The 19,149-nt window shown below is 38.2% G+C and overlaps 1 long non-coding RNA gene across 1 annotated transcript in view; it reads left to right on the forward strand.

Annotated features, from left to right (window-relative positions):
* Positions 1-19,149, forward strand: part of LOC144577646 (uncharacterized) — a 47,030-nt gene that overhangs the window by 6,515 nt on the left and 21,366 nt on the right. Inside the window, exon 3 of the long non-coding RNA XR_013522016.1 lies at positions 1,888-1,998. This is a non-coding gene — a long non-coding RNA (uncharacterized LOC144577646). The remainder of the gene's footprint in view (positions 1-1,887; positions 1,999-19,149) is intronic.

A 19,149-nucleotide genomic window follows, 5' to 3' on the forward strand; every position in this document is an offset into this window, starting at 1 on the left:
GAGAATCCAAGTAGTCTTACAAAGGAACAAAGCTATGCCATCAGCACATCCACCACGTAATGTCTCCAGCAGTATTTTTTTTACAAGGCCCATGGGGCAATAATAGACTCCCAGGAGAAGTTGAAAATAGGCAAAGATGCTTACAAACTACCTATATCATGCTCCCCAGGGATAATTCCAAGGCAACACTGAAGTAATCAAAATGACATGACACAATCTTGTACAGATACAGTTTCACAGTAGAGAGGAAGTTTGCTGTAGGGAATAGGAGTTATAGATGAATCTTGAGCTGGGGCTGGCCAGGAATGTGGAGTCAGTGGAAAGCTTGGGGAATGTGTGCTAGGGGGTGGGGGAAGATGAGAGAGGGCCTGGAAGTGAAGATAAGATGCCTAGGAGGAGCAGTTGTTATAAGTGTGCCTCCCGTGAAAATTACATCTGTTAAGTGAGGTGGGGCAAGTCAGCTAATTTTTAAAAACAGACCAGGAGTTTGGATTTCACCCTTTAGACTACCAAGGGAACAGAAGAAATCTCAACACTTTTAAAGTTCCTGTGTGTACTGTGAATCTCCACATCAGAAACATGTGTTTTACAAACTTATTTGACATTGGAAAACCTCTCTTCCTTGACACCACCTATTTGCATCTTTGGAAATACTTGTCCTACAGACACGTTGAGGTAGAGAACAGTCAACCTTCGGATGTAATGGGAAAACTAGTGGATCAAAGGAGTCAATAATAACCAAGACTTTTAAAAGGATATGAACAGTATCGTGGGTGGTATGCAAAAATCACTGATTTATTCCCCTCCTCCCCCAGTTCATGCTCGCTGTTAACAGCATATTATGGGACACATGGAGAGAGACCCATGGTTTTCTGGAGCCTTCTTTTCCTTCTTTAATGATTAATAAATTGGTTACATTTTTCATCATATGGCTTGTATCCTTACAAAATATCCCCTGGCTTGGTATCATACTGCATTTATATTCAATCAGTAGTTGTACTGCCTGTTCCTCAGCAGGCAGTGGGCATTGTCTCTGGTCGTTGTCAGATGCCAGATGGCACCTGTAAGACAAGCAGGAAGGAACTGGTCTTGCCCTATAACAGCAGGCCCAAGCCAGGAAAGCTCTGTCTATAGCCCCAGGCCTCTGCAGTGTGTCCCCACGCTTGCCAGGACTTCTCATGTCTTCACTATCTTCTCGTTTCGGTTCTCATTTGCTTACTGTGGTGCCTTCCCCACTAAGCCACCTGGTAACTGAACTTGAGTTTTATCTTCCCTTCATTCTACTTCAGAAATACTCAAACATAGCTTGTGTGCTTTTCCAGTGGGGCATCTAACAAGTCTTTAGCTTTGATTTAGCAATAGTTCCCAGTCAGAGCTGATACCAAATCCCCCCAGGCCTCTAGTATGTGGCCTTTGAAATGTGTGGAGGAATTTGTGTGCGTTTGTGGGGGAAGCTGTCACCACGCACTGGCAGAGGGTTAGGAGTAACATTACTGCCATGTGATGGGCATGGGCTGGGGATAATCCTACAGAATGAAGAATTGCCCCACTCAAAATACCAGTAACACCTCCAATAAGCACTACTGTATGCTTCATCTGAGTACCACTTTGCTAATTTTCAGTATCTAAAGTATCACCTGTGCCGTTATTAGTTTAGTATTTTTCTTTAAATTAATTCACTTAAATTTTTTTTAAATTCCAAACAGCAGTATACTTGAAATGATGGGTCAATGTTATTTATATATTTTACAGTACACGTAAAAATAAATACCTAACACCTAATAGAATCTGTTCTTAATTAATGATACACATGTGAAGTTGCGACACACTGGAGCTATGGCCACATACCCAGTTGGATTTTATTTATGTGTTTATTTTTATATACAGATAAGGCCTTGTTCTGTTGCCCAGGCAAGCACAGTCATAGCTTACCATAGCCTCAAACTCCCAGGCTCGAGTGATCCTCCAACTTCACCTCCCAAGTGGCAAGGATTACAGGTATGTGCCACCATGCCCAGCCTCCTATTGGATTTTGATGGGAACATTTGCCTCACACACATTTTCTTTTCTGAACCAGGAAGCTCTGTGCAAGCACACCACATAGACTCCTTAGCACGAGCCATATAAGGACAAAGGCCACATGTTTAGTGCCCCATAAACATCATTTATTTTATTTAAAGAAGTAGCCTATTCCAATGACAATGACAGCATTCTTGACCTGAACCAATTCTCTTTGCTGGTTCCAAATTCAAGGATAAAAGTGATGGTCACTTGACATTTGCCTCCTTGAAATGTAGCTCTCTGGTCTTGTGCCCCTTCCTTTCCTAATGTAGTGTCTGGCACACAATGTCATGATTAACGAAGCTCTCAGTGAATGAAGGAAAGTATAAACACAAAAATGTATGCACACCCCTCAGTATGGGGCAAGCGTTGGAGAACCGTAAATGCTACTGTCATGAGTCAAAACATCTTACACATGTTTCTTATGCAAGTTATGTGACATCTCTGTGCTTCAGTGTCCTTGTCTCTGAAACACAAATAATAACAGAACCACCCTCATAACACCATTATAAGGAGACAATGAGAGAGTATTTGTTGAGTGCTTAGAAGAGGTTAGGCACAGAATTAATGTTATAGATGTATTTGATAATGAATAAATAAATGAATGAATGGTGCCTGGCTTGTACTCAGGCTTTCAGTGTTTGCTGGAGGAGTGAATCAACAAATACTGGACTATACTGTTCCAGCACTCGCATCCTTGGTGCTCAGCTGTTCCAGGACTAGCAGTAGAGACTAAAGCAAAACATCCCAAGCTCCAGTGAGGAGGTCTTGCTATAGTTAGCACAGAAAAGCTTTTCAGAACAATAACCTAGGATGATGCCCGGTGTACCACCTTCCCTGCTCTCCCAACCCCCACCTATTTATAGGCTGCACAGGAAGTGCATCCTGGTACAGTCCTCCCTTGGTATCCATGGCAGACTCGTTCCAAGACCTCTGCAGAAAGCAAAATCCATGGATGCTCAAGTCCCTTGTATAAAATGTTGTAGTATTGGCATGTAACCTACAACATCCTCTTGTATCCTTTGTTTATTTATTTTGAGACTATGCCAGGCTATCCTCCTGTATACTTTAAATCATCTCTGGGTTACTGATAATACCTAATACGATGTATGCTATGTAAACAGTTGTTACACTGTCTTATTTTTTATTTGTATTGTTATTTTTTATTGTTTTTTTCCTCAACATTTTTGATCCACAGTTGGTTCAATCTGGGGATGTGGAACCCACGGATGCGGAGGGCTGACTGTACTTATTTAGGGCAATGCTAGAACATGTCCAATTAACTAAATTCCTGTTCTGTCTCAATGAACTCATTCTGCAGGAATGACATACTCATGTACAGTGAGCAGAGAGAGGCAGGGAAGGGGACACAAAGGAAAGGAAGCGGCAATAATGAGGCATTTATTATGCCCCTGGCACACAGAAGGGGATTTCAAATACATTGTATCATTTAATCCTTTGAGAATCTTAGGAGTCAGGAGCCAGGAGCCATTTTGAGACTCAGAGTTTTAGCCTTATTTCCTTTACTTTACAGGTCAGAAATCTGATGCTCAAGGAAGCTAACTAACTCAGCCAACGGCATCTGGCTAAAATACATAGCAGTGCCAGATTTTGAACTTAGGACTCTATGAGTTGTTTTTTAAATAAGCCCCTGAAGTATTGTCCAGGGCCTCAGAAAGGCTATGTCAGCTGCAGATCAACATGTGCCCAGCTCACTAGCTGGATTTTTTAGTGTATCTCTCTCCCATTATCATTACAGAGAACAAATGAGTGACATTAATAAAGCAGACGATCTTTAATAGGTCCTGCCTGCCACCAGCCGTCAAGTCCTACGAAACAGCAGAGCAAAGTGAGGCTGCAGTTACTACCCTGTGGTACTTAATAAATAGCCAACGTAATCCTGTCTGAGACAGTCTGTGGGCAGGGCATGGCATGGGTTTTTTAATAGGTATTTGTCTCAAGGCTGATGGAAAATCATTCCATTCATGACCTTTCATCCATAGCCTTTTTTGCATGAGAAAATGTAGGAACAGCCGATTCTCAGGGAGAAGGAGGACAGGTGGATCCCACACCCCACTGCTGGCAACACTGATTTGAGATAAATGGTTTAAATTTTCTTTCTCACACAATTACGGGGGGCAGCACTACGAAGTTGTCTTAGTATCTGAGTGATCTAGAGAGTATTCTGACTTTATCTGGCCAAACAAAATACGAGCTCCTTCTGGACTTCTCTAAAGAGTCCTCATTGCTCTTTCCCCACCCCAAGCCCTTTCGTCTGTTCCTATGGAGCATTTCTACAGTGAAATGTCATTAGCCTACTCTACTCTCTGAGCAATAATCTTTCTGCTCTTTAGAGATGACGGGTTCTGTATCCTGCCTTCCAACAGCTCATCTTAATAAGTTATCCATAGGATTGGGACATGGTCTATCCACTGAATTTGTGAAGTCCAGCAAAGATTATCTGAGGTCACTGTTGGTCAGTCTGAATTTTGGGCTCCCAAGTAAAAATCCACAGAATTCCCTTCCCTGCTTCACTGTCTATGAAATAAACAGATCTTCAAGCAGGATGGCTTCCCCTGTAATGCAGGGCTTTCTTGAGTAGTGATGGTTCTAATATGTAAGATTCCTGGTGAGTGCTTCAGACACAAACCTGGCTGTATGTGTCTTCCCTGTTAGAATTTCCAGGCACAGTTTGGCACTTAAAAGAACTTTTTTCCTTCTGTTCTCTGTTGACAATGTAGAGAAGGAAAAATGATTTAGAGAAATAATTTTCTCTCTACTCTTTTGTAGTTCTTAATTGAGATTGACCCCTGTAACAAAAGATAGATTAACCAGAGAAAAACTAATAGAAGTTTAATAACATGCATACATGGTAGATACTTAGGGAAAAGTGAGTAAATCTCAAAACTATTGCTTTGAGTTCAGGCTTTAATATCATCTTTCCCTTCAACAAAGAAAAAATGGTTTAGGGATCTGCCTAGTTATGACAGGATGGCCAGAAAATGCCCCCAGCTTCCCCAGGCACATATTTCTTACCCTTCATTATCCCAATAGTTATATCACAATTTTGGAGGATCAGTATTAATATGATAATATAAATTTTGAACTATGATGACTTTTCCTTATCCAGCTTTTTGATTTAGCTCAATTTCTCTTCTTGTTTGTTTGTTTAGTTTCTAAGGATTTATCATTAATTCATCCCTAAACTCTCAAAAACGTTCACATGCAAGCATTCTATCAATTTCGTCATCTTAGATCCTTCTCAGTCTCTGGTTTTCTCCAATCTAGATAAGTTGCCCTCTAGACTTGCTACATGGCTGTTATCCTGAAGATTTCCTCTCAACATCATGCTGGGATTTCTTTCACTTGTTTCTTGTGTGGGATCCCCTTTGTCCTGCATTTCAATATCTTTGTCTTTCTTGTTTTCTCCTTTATTTTGGTGGAGGAGCTCCTCCAGTTGCATCTTGAGAAAGGTGCATGGAGGCTGTGCTGTCTGAGAGCTTATATATCTGAAAAAGACTTTATATTATTTGATAGCATGACTGGGTATAAAATTCATTTTTCTTCAGAATTACTTCTAATTTCCAGCATTATTGTTGAGAAAATTAATGGTCATTCCGATTTTTCATTAGAGTCTAACCAATTTTTCTCTCTCTAGAGGCTTTAGAATTTTTTCTTTGACTCCATTGTTCTTAAATTTCACAATGATAGGGTTTAACTAATATATTTTATTCATTTTCTGGATACTTGATAGGAACTTTTATCTCACAATGACCTTCAGTTTGAAATTTTCTGAAATTACTTTTTGATGATTTTATTTACTCGGTTTTCTTTTTATGATTCATAGTGTTTGGATATTGGACTTCCTGGCTTGATCCTTAAATTTACTTACCTTTTCTCTCTTATTTTATGTGATTTTGTTGTCCTTTGGAAGGTTTAATCAAACTTTCCTTTCAAACTTCTTACTGGATTTTTAATTTATAACGTAATATTTTTAATTGCTAAAACTCTTTTGTTGTATAAATACACTGTTACAAAATAACATCTTATTGCTTCGTGTTTACAATATATTCTCTTAGATCTCTGATCGTTTTTGTCTTCTTATCTAATTTATGTTTTCTCCAGATTGCTTTAACCTCTTTGTTTTTAGCCTCTGCCTTTCATATTAGAGGCTTTCTTTAAATGGTCCTTATCTGTTCATTTATATTTAAAATTGGGGCCCTAAGAAGCTGAATGAGACTCCATATTGTGGGTGGGGCTTGAAGACCATTAGCTCACTTGTAGGATTATCAGGCTGAGCTGTTTGTTGGATAATCCTAATATCTTTTCTTTTGATTTGCCAGATATTTTCAGAGAAGAATCTGCTAAGATCCTGCACTTTTCTGGGAACCTAGCAATGGAAGAGGGCCATGAGCTATAGCAGAGGGCCTCAACATTTAGTATTTAATCCTCTTGCTTTTAAAATGATTACTGCCCTCAACTGTGCCATGTATCCCAGACTTCAGAGACCTTCTGTTTTTGCTCTCTCTAGAGTTTAAACCACAATTTTCTGCTGAGGGAAAGAAGGGTTAATTATCTGATCACACAAAGTAAGCATTAGGATATGGGCATGGGAGCATATGAATTTGTGTCTATCTGACTCCTAGACTTTTGTCTTCCCCTTTGCTTCCAAATCATAAACCCCTGCTACTTCTAATTCTTGAGACTTTGTGGTTCTATTTTAGAAAATGGGCTACTACTTTGCTTGCTCACTTAGGACATGGCTTTCCTGGCCCTGCTTGGTCAGTTGTCTTTCCTCTTTCTGTTTTCTAACTCACAACATTTTATGGCTATCATTTTCCTTCCAATTATCCTTTCCTTCTTGGGCTTCCTTCCTATATGTTAGTTAGTGGGGATTCATAAAAAGTACAAGAAAATATGTGTGTTTAATATCTGCTATCTTTAAGTTGTATTTGACCCTTCCTTTATATATATATATGTGTGTGTGTATTATATGTATGTACGTATATATATATATATATGTATAGATGTGTGTATATATAGATATATAAACTTGGAAGTCCAAGATCAACATATATATTGATCTAATATGTAATTTTCTCTCTTAATGGTTACTTTTGTTTAATTAAGGAAGTTAAGGAAGCTGTGGCAGTAATTCTTGAGCCATATTAGAATATTTCTTACTGACAAAAGACTTTTGAACCAATTGTTGCAGGGATATGGTTCAACTGCAATTACAGTGACCTTAATTTACAAAGATAAAAGTGTCTATTTTAGGGAATGCAGTAAATTTCAAAAGTAAATGAGGGAATGTGAAAGGAATTAGGTAAATTGTGAATACCCATGGTGGAAGAACACTAGGAAATAAAGCCCTGGACCAGGTTGAACTGGGAGTGATGCTTCATCTGTACAGTCAGAAGCAGTGTGCCTGGACAGAGAATCCAAATTGTTTCTGAGTGAGGAGCGCAGAGACAGTATTGATTTTCCTGTTCTAAGACTGAGCCACAATGTTGGAAAATTAGAATGAGAAATTTAAAATAGCTCAGAATCAAGATTAAGAACAGCAAAAGAGGACTTGACAGTCTCCCTTTTATGAAATGCTATGTGCATGTTTGTGTTTATGGGAAAGATTTAAAGGTTGAAAACATCCAATATTGTTAAAATTGTGAAGAAATAGACAATTTCATATGCTACTGGGGGCTATAGGCTTATTAAGTAGTAATTGGTAATTATTTATTAAAATTATAAATGCAATTTGGTTTGACTCAACATTTCAACTCCTACAAATAATTCTATAGGAAAGATTGAAAAGTAATGTACAAGGATGTATATTACATCATTGCTTGTAATAGCAAAAACTGAAAACAACCAAACTGTTCATTATACAGGATTATTTCAATTCATGTAGAAACACTAAATTCTAAGACCCAAATATAACTAGTCTTTGTGTTCCACTCTTAAGGAGATTTATTCAAAAGAAACTAATTTAGTATCTCTCAAAGAACATTGAAAGAGACCTAATCCATAACCTATAGCTCCATTTATAATTTATCTTTGTTTTACAGCCTTATTATTGAAGAGTTGGAACACCATATATCAGACAAAAGACATAAAGTAAATTGAAATATATGTACAATGATATCTAAACATGTACATATTTATGTACATATACATTGTACATTTATGTACGATGATATCTAAAATATGTTGTTCATCTTTACCAACATGTTATCAAATAGAATATACAATATAATCTCATTAATGTTTAAAAAATAAAAAGGCGGCTGGGTGTGGTAGCTCACGCCTGTAATCCCAGCACTTTGGGAGGCTGAGGCAGGTGGATCACAAGGTCAGGAGTTCAAGACCAGCCTGGCCAACATGGTGAAACCCTGTCTCTACTAAAAATACAAAAATTAGCTGGGCATGCTGGCACATGCCTATAATCCCAGATACTTGGGAGGCTGAGGCAGGAGAATTGCTTGAACTGGGACCCAAGAGTCAGAAATTGCAGTGAGCTGAGATCACGCAACTGTACTCCAGCCTGGGCTACAAAGCAAGACTCTGTCTCTAAATAAATAAATAAATAAATAAATAAATAAATAAATAAATAAACGCTTACAGCTTTGAGTAATGGCAGAGTAGTTTGTATCAGACTAAACTTTCTGCTGATTTTAAACTCTCTCTCTTTCTCCCTTACACACACACACACACACACACACACACACACACGATGAACCAAAAATAGGCACAAACTGGAGGAGCTATAATACGCATTTAACTGGCTTTTCACCTATAGGAGTCCACCACCTGCAGAACAGTAGACTTATTCAACTAAAGAATTAGAGGCTTGAGTACAGGGCTGCCAGAGCAACTGGAAATTGAAGTGGGTTGGAGGCAGTGGATCCCAGGAGGTTAGGAGTAATAGAGCGGGGAGGTCCCAGAATTATGTACAAAATCTTCTCAAAACCTTGGCTGACTCTTTAACCACAAATGTGCAGGGCAAGACTCCAAAGAGCATAGTAGAAAACATCAGCTGGAAGGCTGAGCAGAGATTTCAGCAGCTGCCTCATACTGGAGAGATACAATTTGAATTTAAAATGTCACCAAATTAGTGGGACTTGATAAACATCTCTTGAATTCCAGCTCAGTATGCTAGAAGCATCATGCCCTAGATATAAGGATCATATCCCAAAATTCAGAGTTATATCCTAGGACTAAGAGCAAAAATAAAATATAACTAGCTTAACAAAGCCTAGAAACAAGCCTACATAAGATTAAGATTATCCACAAGAAATTTAACTGCCTGCTAGCACAAAACCAACTACTCATCTGATGAAAATGACAGAATTTAGAGTTTCTACATTGTCCAGCATACAATAAAAATTACCAGACATGCAAAGAAGCAGAAATATATGACAGTAATAAAAAGAAAAACTCCAGAAAATAAAAGGGTATGCACAAACAAAGAAGATATTGAAATTAACATATAAGAACTTTAAAATTGCTATTGTAAATACGTTACAGAATTTACAGGAAATAATAGATGTAATGTGTGGAGACATGAGGATTTCAGGAAACAGATTAAAATGCTAGGAAAAAAATGGAAATCAGAACTAAAAAATACAATCTCAGAACTGAAAAATACATTATCTGAAGTAAAGACTACAATACCTGAAAAAATGTTGGATGGGATCAACCTCAGTTTGAAAACAACAGAAGAAAAGATCAGAGAACTTGAAGGAAAGTCATAAAAAATCACCAACTAAAGAGAGAAAAATACTTGAAAAGAAATGAACAGAGCCTTACTTACCAATAGGGAAATACTAAGCAATCTAACATGTATGTGTTATTCAGAAGAAAAGAGAATTAATGAGACAAAAAGTATTTAAGGTGACTTGGCTGAAAATTTTCCAAATTTGGATAATAATATCAATATATGAATCTAAGAAGCCCGATATACTGCAAACAGAAAAAAATAGAAATTCATATCTAGGGACATTGACAAATGGCTGAAAACCAAGGATAAAGAAAAAAAAATCTTTAAAACTGCTTGATAAAAGACACATTTTATCCATAGAAATAAAGATAAGTCACTGAAAATGATTCATCAGAAATAGTGAATGATTTAGAGGTGGGAGCAGGACTTCCCAGGCCTTCTCCCAAGGAAAACACCAATTTAACTGGTGAAAAATATTTTTAAAAAATTGTTCCAAGTCTCTGGAAATTGTCCTAAAGACATACAGCATACAACATATGGAGAAGTATTTCTTCAAGAAAGTCTATTAAATATTGTTAAGAACACTGACAGTCTGTGGCACTTGAACCATGACTTGCTGTTCTGTTTCCCCACCTCCCCTCAGGTCCATGTTATGAAAGCTCCACCCTGGGACTGTGCAACTAAGAAAATGAGGAGGGGACCTTCCTCTCCCTTAAGCTTCCGGTCTGGGGCTACAGTTTTACCCTCACAAGGGCAGGCTGCTGACATTTTTTGTTCTTCCCAGCCTTGTGTTGCAGGAGCTCTATTCCTGGTAGGCATGGCCAAGAGGAACAGGTCTTGCTCTTGTCTGCGGGTCTGCATATCGTACCCCAAGTGCAGCAGCCAAGAGTACTGGGGCTCCAGACACCCACACCCCAGTCAGCTCATAGGGTGGAGGTTTCATGTTGAGATGGGCAAGCCAAGAAGACCAGGGACTGCCACCCCCTCCTCAAAGCCCATTATAGAGTGGGGATGTAACCCTAGGAAAAGCAGGTCCCAACCCCAAACTCCTTTTGAGTGGCACTGGGGTTCTTCCATGAGAGAAAGGCAGGCCGTAGGATCAACCCCACACATCTGCCTGAGTGAACTATTTGGAACAGAGAATAGAGAACACCATGTCTAAAAGCATTGTGAAATGGAGATGATAGTGGACAACAATTGAAAGGAGGCTGGTAGCTCTGACTTAAGCAAAATGGGAGCACAGAAGTTTTCAAACGTTGAGAAGATAAGACCCAAACACATGCTGTGTACAAGAGATACACTATAAATGTGAAAACAAACAAGTCAGAAATTCAGAATTTTTAATGGGATGTAGCTCTCTTTCAGTATTCTTGCTTGGCACATAGTGGGTCCAGAATTACTGGGTTTTAAATTTTAACCTAATGACTTAGTATTTATTTATTTATTTGGGCTACTCAAGTGACATAGTGGGTATTTCTCTGTTAATGATTTCCTGTCATCTTATCCATGCTTTCCTATAATTTTTTAAAAAGAAGTGTGAATCTTTACTTATCCTGCCCCAAACGGAAACATTTTAAAAGATTTATGTGGGTACATAGTAGGTTTAGGTATACAGGTAGGTAATGGGGTATTCATCCCCACAAACCTTTATCTTTTGAGTTACAAACAATCCAATTCTTTAACTCTTTAAGTTATTTTAAAATAGACAATTAAGTTATTATTGACTATAGTCATCCTGTTTTGCTATCAAATAGTAGGTCTTATTCATTCTTTCTGTTTTTTTTTTTTTTGTATCTATTAACTATACTTCACCTTGCCCCCAGCTTCCCATAACCTTCCCAGCCTCTGGGAACCATCATTCTACTCTCTATGTTCATGGGTTCAATTGTTTTGATTTTTAGATCCCACAAATAAGTGAGAGCATGAGATGTTTGTCTGTGTCTGGATTATTTCACTTCATAATCATTGCTAGTTCCATCCATGTTACAAATAATTAGATTTGCATTTTTTATTGCTGAATAGTACTCCATTGTGTGTATGTACCACATTTTCTTTATCCATTCATCTGCTGATAAACACTTAAGTTGCTTCCAAATCTTAGCTATTGTAAACAGTGCTGCAACAAACATAGGAGTGCAGATATCTCTTCGATATATGGATTTCCTTTCTTTTGAGTATATCCCCAGCAGTGGGATTGCTGGATCATATGGTAGTTCCATTTTTAGCTTTTCAGGAACCTCCAAACTATTCTCCATAGTGCTCTTAGTAATTTACATTCCCACCATCAGTGTATGAGTGTTCCCTTTTCTCCACATACTGGCCAACATTAGTTATTGCCTGTCTTTTGGATGTAAGCCATCTTAACTGGGATGAGATGATATCTCATAGTTTAAATTTGTATTTCTCTGATGATGAATAATGTTGAGCACCTTTTCATATGCCTGCTTGCCATTTGCATGTTTTCTGCTGAGAAATGTCTATTCAAGTCTTTTGTCCATTTTTCAAATGGATTATTAGATTTTTCCTCTAGAGTTGTTTGAGATCCTTATATATTCTGGTTATTAATCCCTTGTCAGATGGGTAGTTTGCAAATATTTTCTCCCATTCTGTGGGTTTTCTCTTCACTTTGTTAATTGTCTCATTTGCTATGAAGAAGTTTTTTAACTTGATGTGGTACCTTTTGTACATGTTCACTTTGGTTGCCTTTGCTTGTGGGGTATTGCTCAAGAAACTGTTGTCCAGGCAAATGTTCTGAAGATTTTCTCCAATGTTTTCTTGTAGTAGAAAATATAGTTCAAGGTCTGAGATTTAAGTCTAATCCATTTTGATTTGATTTTTGTATATGGTGAGAGATAGGGGTCTAGTTTCACTTGTTTGCATATGGATACCTGGTTTTTCTAACACCATTTATTGAAGGGAATTTCTTTCCTCCATTGTATATTCTTGGCACCTTTGTCAAAAAGTGTTTTTATGCTTGGTGTGTGGATTTGTTTCTGGATTCTCTATTCTGTTCCATTGGTCTATGTGTCTATTTTTATGCTGGTACTATGCTGTTTTGGTTACTATAGCTCTGTGGTATAATTCGAAGTCAGATAATGATTCCTTCAGTTTTGTTTTTTTTGCTTAGGATATCTTTGGCTATTCTGGCTCTTTTTATATTTCTGCATAAATTTTAGAGTTGTTTTTTCTATTTCTGTGAAGAATATCATTTCCATTGAATCTGTAGATTGCTTTGGGTAGTATGAATATTTTAACAATATTGATTTTCCAGTCTACGAACACAGAATATTTTTCTTTTTCTTTGTGTGTGTGTGTGTGTGTGTGTGTGTGTGTGTGTGTGTGTGTTCTCCTCAATTTCTTTCTTCAGTGTTTTATAGTTTTCATTATAAAGATCTTTAGCTTCTTTGGTTAAGTTAATTTCTGAATATCTAATTTTATGTGTGGATACTGTAAATGAGATCACTTTTTTCAATTCTTTTTCAGATTGCTCACTGTTGGCATATAGAAATGCTACTGATTTTTGGCTGGGCATGGTGGCTCATGCCTGTAATCCCAGCATCTTGGGAGGCCAAGATAGGCAGATCATGAGGTCAGGAGATCAAGACCATACTGGCCAACATGGTGAAACCCTGTCTTTACTAAAATACAAAAAATTAGCAAGGTGTGGTGACATGCACCTGTAGTCCCAGCCACTCAAGAGGCTGAGGGAGGGGAATCGCTTGAACCTGAGAGGCAGAGGTTGCAGTGAGCCAAGATTGCACCACTGTACTCCAGCCTGGCAACAGAGCAAGACTCCATCTAAAAAAAAAATGCTACTGATTTTTGTATGTTAATTTTGTATCATGTCACTTTACTGAATTTGTTTATCAGTTCTAATAGCTAGGACTTGCAGTACTGCGTTGAATAACAGTGGTGAAAGTAGGCACATCCTTGTCCTCTTCCAGATCTTACAGGAAAGGCGTTAAGTTTCTCCCCATTCAGTATCATACTGAAGACCCCCTATCTGTGGGACTTTTCATATGTGGCTTTTATTATGTTGAAGTATGTTTCTTCTATCCCCAGTTTTTTTAGGATTTTAATCATGAAGCGATATTCAATTTTATTAAATGCTTTTTCAGTATTAATTGAAATGATCATACAGTTTTTATCATTCATTCTGTGGATATGATGTATCACATTGATTGATTTACATATGTTGAACCATCCTTGAATCCCAGGGATAAATCTCATATGATAGTGATGAATGATCTTTCTAATGTGTGTTAAGTTTGATTTGTAAGTATTTTGTTGAGGATTTTTGCATTAATATCCATCAGAGATACTGGCCTGTCGTTTTTTTGTTTTTCAGTGTGTGTGTGTGTGTGTGTGTGTGTGTGTCTTTGTCTGGTTTTGGTATCAAGGTAATACTGGCCTTGTAAAATTAGTTTGGAAGTAGTCCCTCCTCCACTATTTTTCAGAATAGTTCGAGTAGGGTTGGTATTAGTTCTTCTTTAAATGTTTAGTAGAATTCAGCAGTGAAGCCATTAGGTCCTGGGCTTTTCTTTACTGAGAGACTTATTAATATGACTTCAATCTCATTACTTGTTATTTGTCTGTTAAGGTTTTGGATTTCTTCCTGATTTAATTTTGGTGGGTTGTATTTCTCTAGGAATTTGTCCATTTCTTCTAGATTTTCCAATTTATTGGCATTTTGGTGCTCATAGTAGCCACTAATGATCCTTTGGTATCAGCTGTAATGTCTCCTTTTTCAGTTCTGATTTTATTTGCATATTTTCCCTTTTTCTTTTAGTTTGGCTAAAGTTTTGTCAATTTTGTTTAACTTTTCAAAACACCAACTTTTTGTTTCATTGATATTTTGTATTATTTCCGTTTCATTTATTTCACTCTGATCATTATTATTTCTTTTATTCTACCAATTTTGGGTTTCGTTTGCTCTTGCTTTTCTAGTTCTTTCAGATGCACTGAGAGATTGCTCATTTGAAGTTTTTCCTCTTTTTTGATGTAAGCACTTATAGCTATAAGTTTCCCTCGTAGTACTGATTTTGCTGTATCCCATAGATTTTGGTATGTTTTGTTTCCATTATCATTTGTTTCAAGAAATTTTTTAATTTCCTTCTTAATTTTTTCATTGACCTACTGGTAATTCAGGAGCATATTGTTTAATTTCCATGTATTTGTAAAGTTTCCAAAATTCCTCTCATTATTGATTTCTAGTTTTATTTTATTATGATCAGAGAAGATGCTTGTTATTATTTCAATTATTTTGAATGTTTTAAGACTTGTTTGTGACCTAACTTATGGCCTAACCTTGAGAATGATCCATGTGCTGAGGAAAAAAAAATGTGCATTCTGTAGCTATTGGATGAAATGTTCTGTAAATATTTACTAGATCCATTTGATCTATAGTGCAGATTAAGTCCAATATTTCTTTGTTGGTTTTCTGTAGTGAAGTGTTGATTCTCCAGCTGTTATTGTATTATGACCTACCTCTCTCTTCAGCTCTAATATTTGTTTTATATATCTGGATGCTTCAGTGTTGAGCCCATGTATATTTAAAATTGTTATATCTTCTTGCTGAATTGACCCCTTTAACATTATATAATGACCTTCTTTATTTCTTCTTAGTTTTTGGCTTGAAATCTATTTTGTCTGATGGCACTATAGCGACTCCTACTGTTTTTGGTTTCCATTCATGTGGAATATCTTTTTCTATCCCTTTATTTTCAGTCTATGTGTGTCTTTATAGATGAAGTGTGTTTCTTGTAGCAAAAGATTAATGGGTCTTGTTTTTCCATCCATTCATCCAGTCTGTGTCTTTTGATTGGAGAGTTTATTTACATTCAATGTTATTATTGATAAATAAAGAGTTACTTCTCCCACTTTGTTATTTGTTTTCTGGTTGTTTTGTGGTCTTCTCTTCTTTCTTTCCTTCCTGTCTTCCTTTAGTGAAGGTGATTTTCTCTGGTGGTAAGATTTAGGTTCTTGCTTTTTATTTTTTGTGTCTCCATTATATGTTTTTTGGTTTGAGGTTATCACAAGGCTTACAAATACTATCTCGTGTCCTATTATTTTAATCCGATAACAACACTGTTTGCATAAATAAACAAGCAAGCAGAAAACTAATAAAAGTTCTACACCTTAACTTTGTCCTCCTGCTTTTTAACTTTTTGTTGTTTCTATTTATATCTTATTGTACTGAAATGCTGTTATTATTTTTTATTGGTTCATCATTTAGTCTTTCTACTCAAGAGAAGAGTAGTTTACATATCACAATTACAGTGTTAAAATAGTCTTGTTTTTCTGTGTACTTACCATTACCAGTGAGTTTTATACAATTGCATTTTTCAGCTTCAGAATTTTTGCTTGCTTCTTCTTAATTATTTTAATCTCTTTGTTAAATTTATCTGATAGAATTCTGAATTACTTCTCTGTGTTATCTTGAATTTTTTTGAGTATCCTCAACACCATGAGTGTGTTTTCAGGTGATTACTTACTAGTTAGTAATGTTCTTTTCTTTCTGATTGAAGTATTCTCCTTATCATTTCTTTTGGGACAGGTCTGGTGTTGATGAAATTCCTCAGCTTTTATTTGTCTGGTAACGTCTTCATTTCTCCTTCCTATTTGAAGGATTTTTTTTGCCAAATATACTACTCTAGGGTAAAAGTTTATTTTCTTCTGTTAGCACTTTAAATATGTCTTGTCATTCTCTCCTGGGCTATTTCGCTTTTCAGTTTCCACTGAAAAGTCTGCTGCCAGACATATTGGAGCTCCATTGTATGTTATTTGTTTCTTTTCTCTTGCTGCTTTTAGGATCCTTTCTTTATTCTTGACCTTTGGGAGTTTGATTATTAAATGCCTTGAGGTAGTCTTCTTTAGGTTAAATCTGCTTGGTGTTCTATAACCTTGTACTTGAATGTTGATATCTTTCTTTAGGTTTGGGAAGTTCTCTGATATTATTCATTTGAATAAACTTTCTATCCCTATCTCTTCCTCTACCTCCTCTTTAAGGACAAAAACTCTTAGATTTGCCCTTTTGAGGCTATTTTTTAGATCCCGTAGGTGAGCTTCATTGTTATTCTTTTTTCTTTTTTGTATTCTGACTGTATTTTCAAATAGTCTGTCTTCAAGATCACCAGTTCTCTCTTCTGCTTGATCCATTGTGCTATTAAAGGACTCTGATGCATTCTTCAGTATGCCAATTGCATTTTTCAGCTTCAGAATTTTTGCTTGATTCTTCTTCTTTCAATCTCTTTGTTAAATTTATCTGATAGATTTCTGAATTCCTTCTCTGTGATATCTTGAATTTCTTTGAGTATACTCAACACAGCTCTTTTGCATTTTCTGTCTGAAAGGTCATGTATCTTCATTTTTCTAGGATTGGTCCCTGGTACCTTGTTTAGTTCATTTGGTGAGGTCATGTTTCCCTGGATGGTGTTGATACTGGTGGATGTTCTCTAGTATCTAGCCATTGAAGAGGTAGGTATTTATTGTAGTCTTCACTGTCTGGGCTTATTTGTAGTTGTCCTTCTTTGGAAGGTTTTTCAGGTATTTGAAAGAACCTAAGTGTTGTGATCTAAGCTGTATCTGCTTCAGTGGGCACCCTAAGCCCAATAGCACCGTGGTTCTTGGAGACTCATAGAAGTACTGCCTTGACGGTCTTGGACAAGATCTGGGAGAATTATCTGGAGTACCAGGGAGAGACTCTTGTTCTCTTCCTGTACTTACTCCCAAACAAACAGAGTCTCTCTTTGTTCTGAGTCACCTAAAGCTGGGGTGTACTCTAAAGCTGGGGTGTACTGACACAAGCACCTCTGTGGCCACTGCCACCATAACTGCTCTGGATAACACCTGATGCCAGCACAGTACTAGGTCTCACCAAAGGCTTGCTGTAACCATTCCTTGGCTACTGCATATGTTCACTCAAGGCCCCAGGGCTCTTTGATCATTTGATGACAAAGCCAGCTGGGCCTATGACCTTCCCTTCAGGGTGACAAGGTCTCCCAGGCACCAGGTGGGTCCAGAGGTGCTGTACAGGAGTCAGGGACTACAGTCAGAAACCTTAGAAGTCTACCTGGTCTTCTGTTGTACTGCAGCTGAACTGGCTCTCAAAGCACAAGGTGCAGATCAATGCACAAGATGCAGTCCTTCCTCCTCCTCCTTCCCCTTTCCAAAGGCTGTGGAGCCTCACTCTGTAACCACTACCGCCCCAGGCCAGAAGGAGTACTGCCAGACTAGCACCAATGTTCTCTAAAGGCCCAGGAGCTCTTAAGTCAGCTTGTCGTGAATACTGCCTGGCCTGGGACTCACTCTTTAGGGCCATGTGCTCCTCTCTGGCCCAGGACAGGTCTAGAAATGCAATTCAGAAGTCAAGTCCTGGAGTCCAGGACTCCAAGAGCCCACTTGGTGCTCTATCCCCCAGTGGCTGTGCTAGTACCTAAGGCACAAGACAAAGTCCCCTTTGCTTTTCCCTCTGCTCTTCTCAAGCAGAAGTTTTGCCCCACAGCCACCACAACTAGTAATGTACTGAGTCTCACCTGAAGCCAGCCAGTCTCAGAGGCTCACCCAAGGCCCCCAACATATTGCCTGGGTGTCGCTGTTGGTTATTTAAGGCCCAAGGGCTCTTCAGTTAGCAGGTGATGAATGCTGCCAGGACTGGGTCCTTTCCTTCAAGTAAAAAAAGTACAGGAGTAAGTATGGGAAGAGAACAAGAGTTTCTGCCTGGTAATCCAGTTAATTCTCCCAGATCTTATCCAAGACCATCAAGGCGCTACCTCTAAAAGTCTGCAAGAACCACACTGTTACTGAGGAGTCGGTCCCCTCCTGGCTCAGGGTATGTCTAGAAATGTCACCTGGGAGCTAGGACCTGGAATGAGGGTTCAGGACCCTGATTAGTGCCCTCTCCTGCTGTGGCTGAGCTGGTATCCATGATGCAAGATACAGTACACTCCCTACTGTTCCCTCTTCTCTCCTGAACCAGAAGGAAGGGCTATCTTTTGGAGCCATGAGCTGTGTAGCCTGGGGCAGGGTAGGGGTGATGTCAGCACTCCCTTGGCTGCCCTGACTGGTGTCTCAGTGGGTCACATACCCACCCCCAGTGCACTCTCTTTAGGCCTAGTTCAGCACTAGGATTCACCAAGTATTGCAGTCCTTATGGCGTAGATTGCCTTTTAAGTTTATTTAGAAACACAGCACTGTAGCCCATGGTGGTAAGGTTTGCAGGAACTCAAGTCCTGACCATTGGGATCGGCCGTTCCCTCTGGCTGGGGCTGGATTAAATGCTTCCTCCATGGGTGGCCATTAGCTGAGTTTGGTCCTCTTTCCCTTTCTGCTCTAACCTGACAGCACAGAGGGGAAGGGTGGCATCAGCGATT

The sequence above is a fragment of the Callithrix jacchus genome, chromosome 9 (assembly GCF_049354715.1).
Source record: "Callithrix jacchus isolate 240 chromosome 9, calJac240_pri, whole genome shotgun sequence".
Lineage (NCBI taxonomy): Eukaryota > Metazoa > Chordata > Mammalia > Primates > Cebidae > Callithrix > Callithrix jacchus.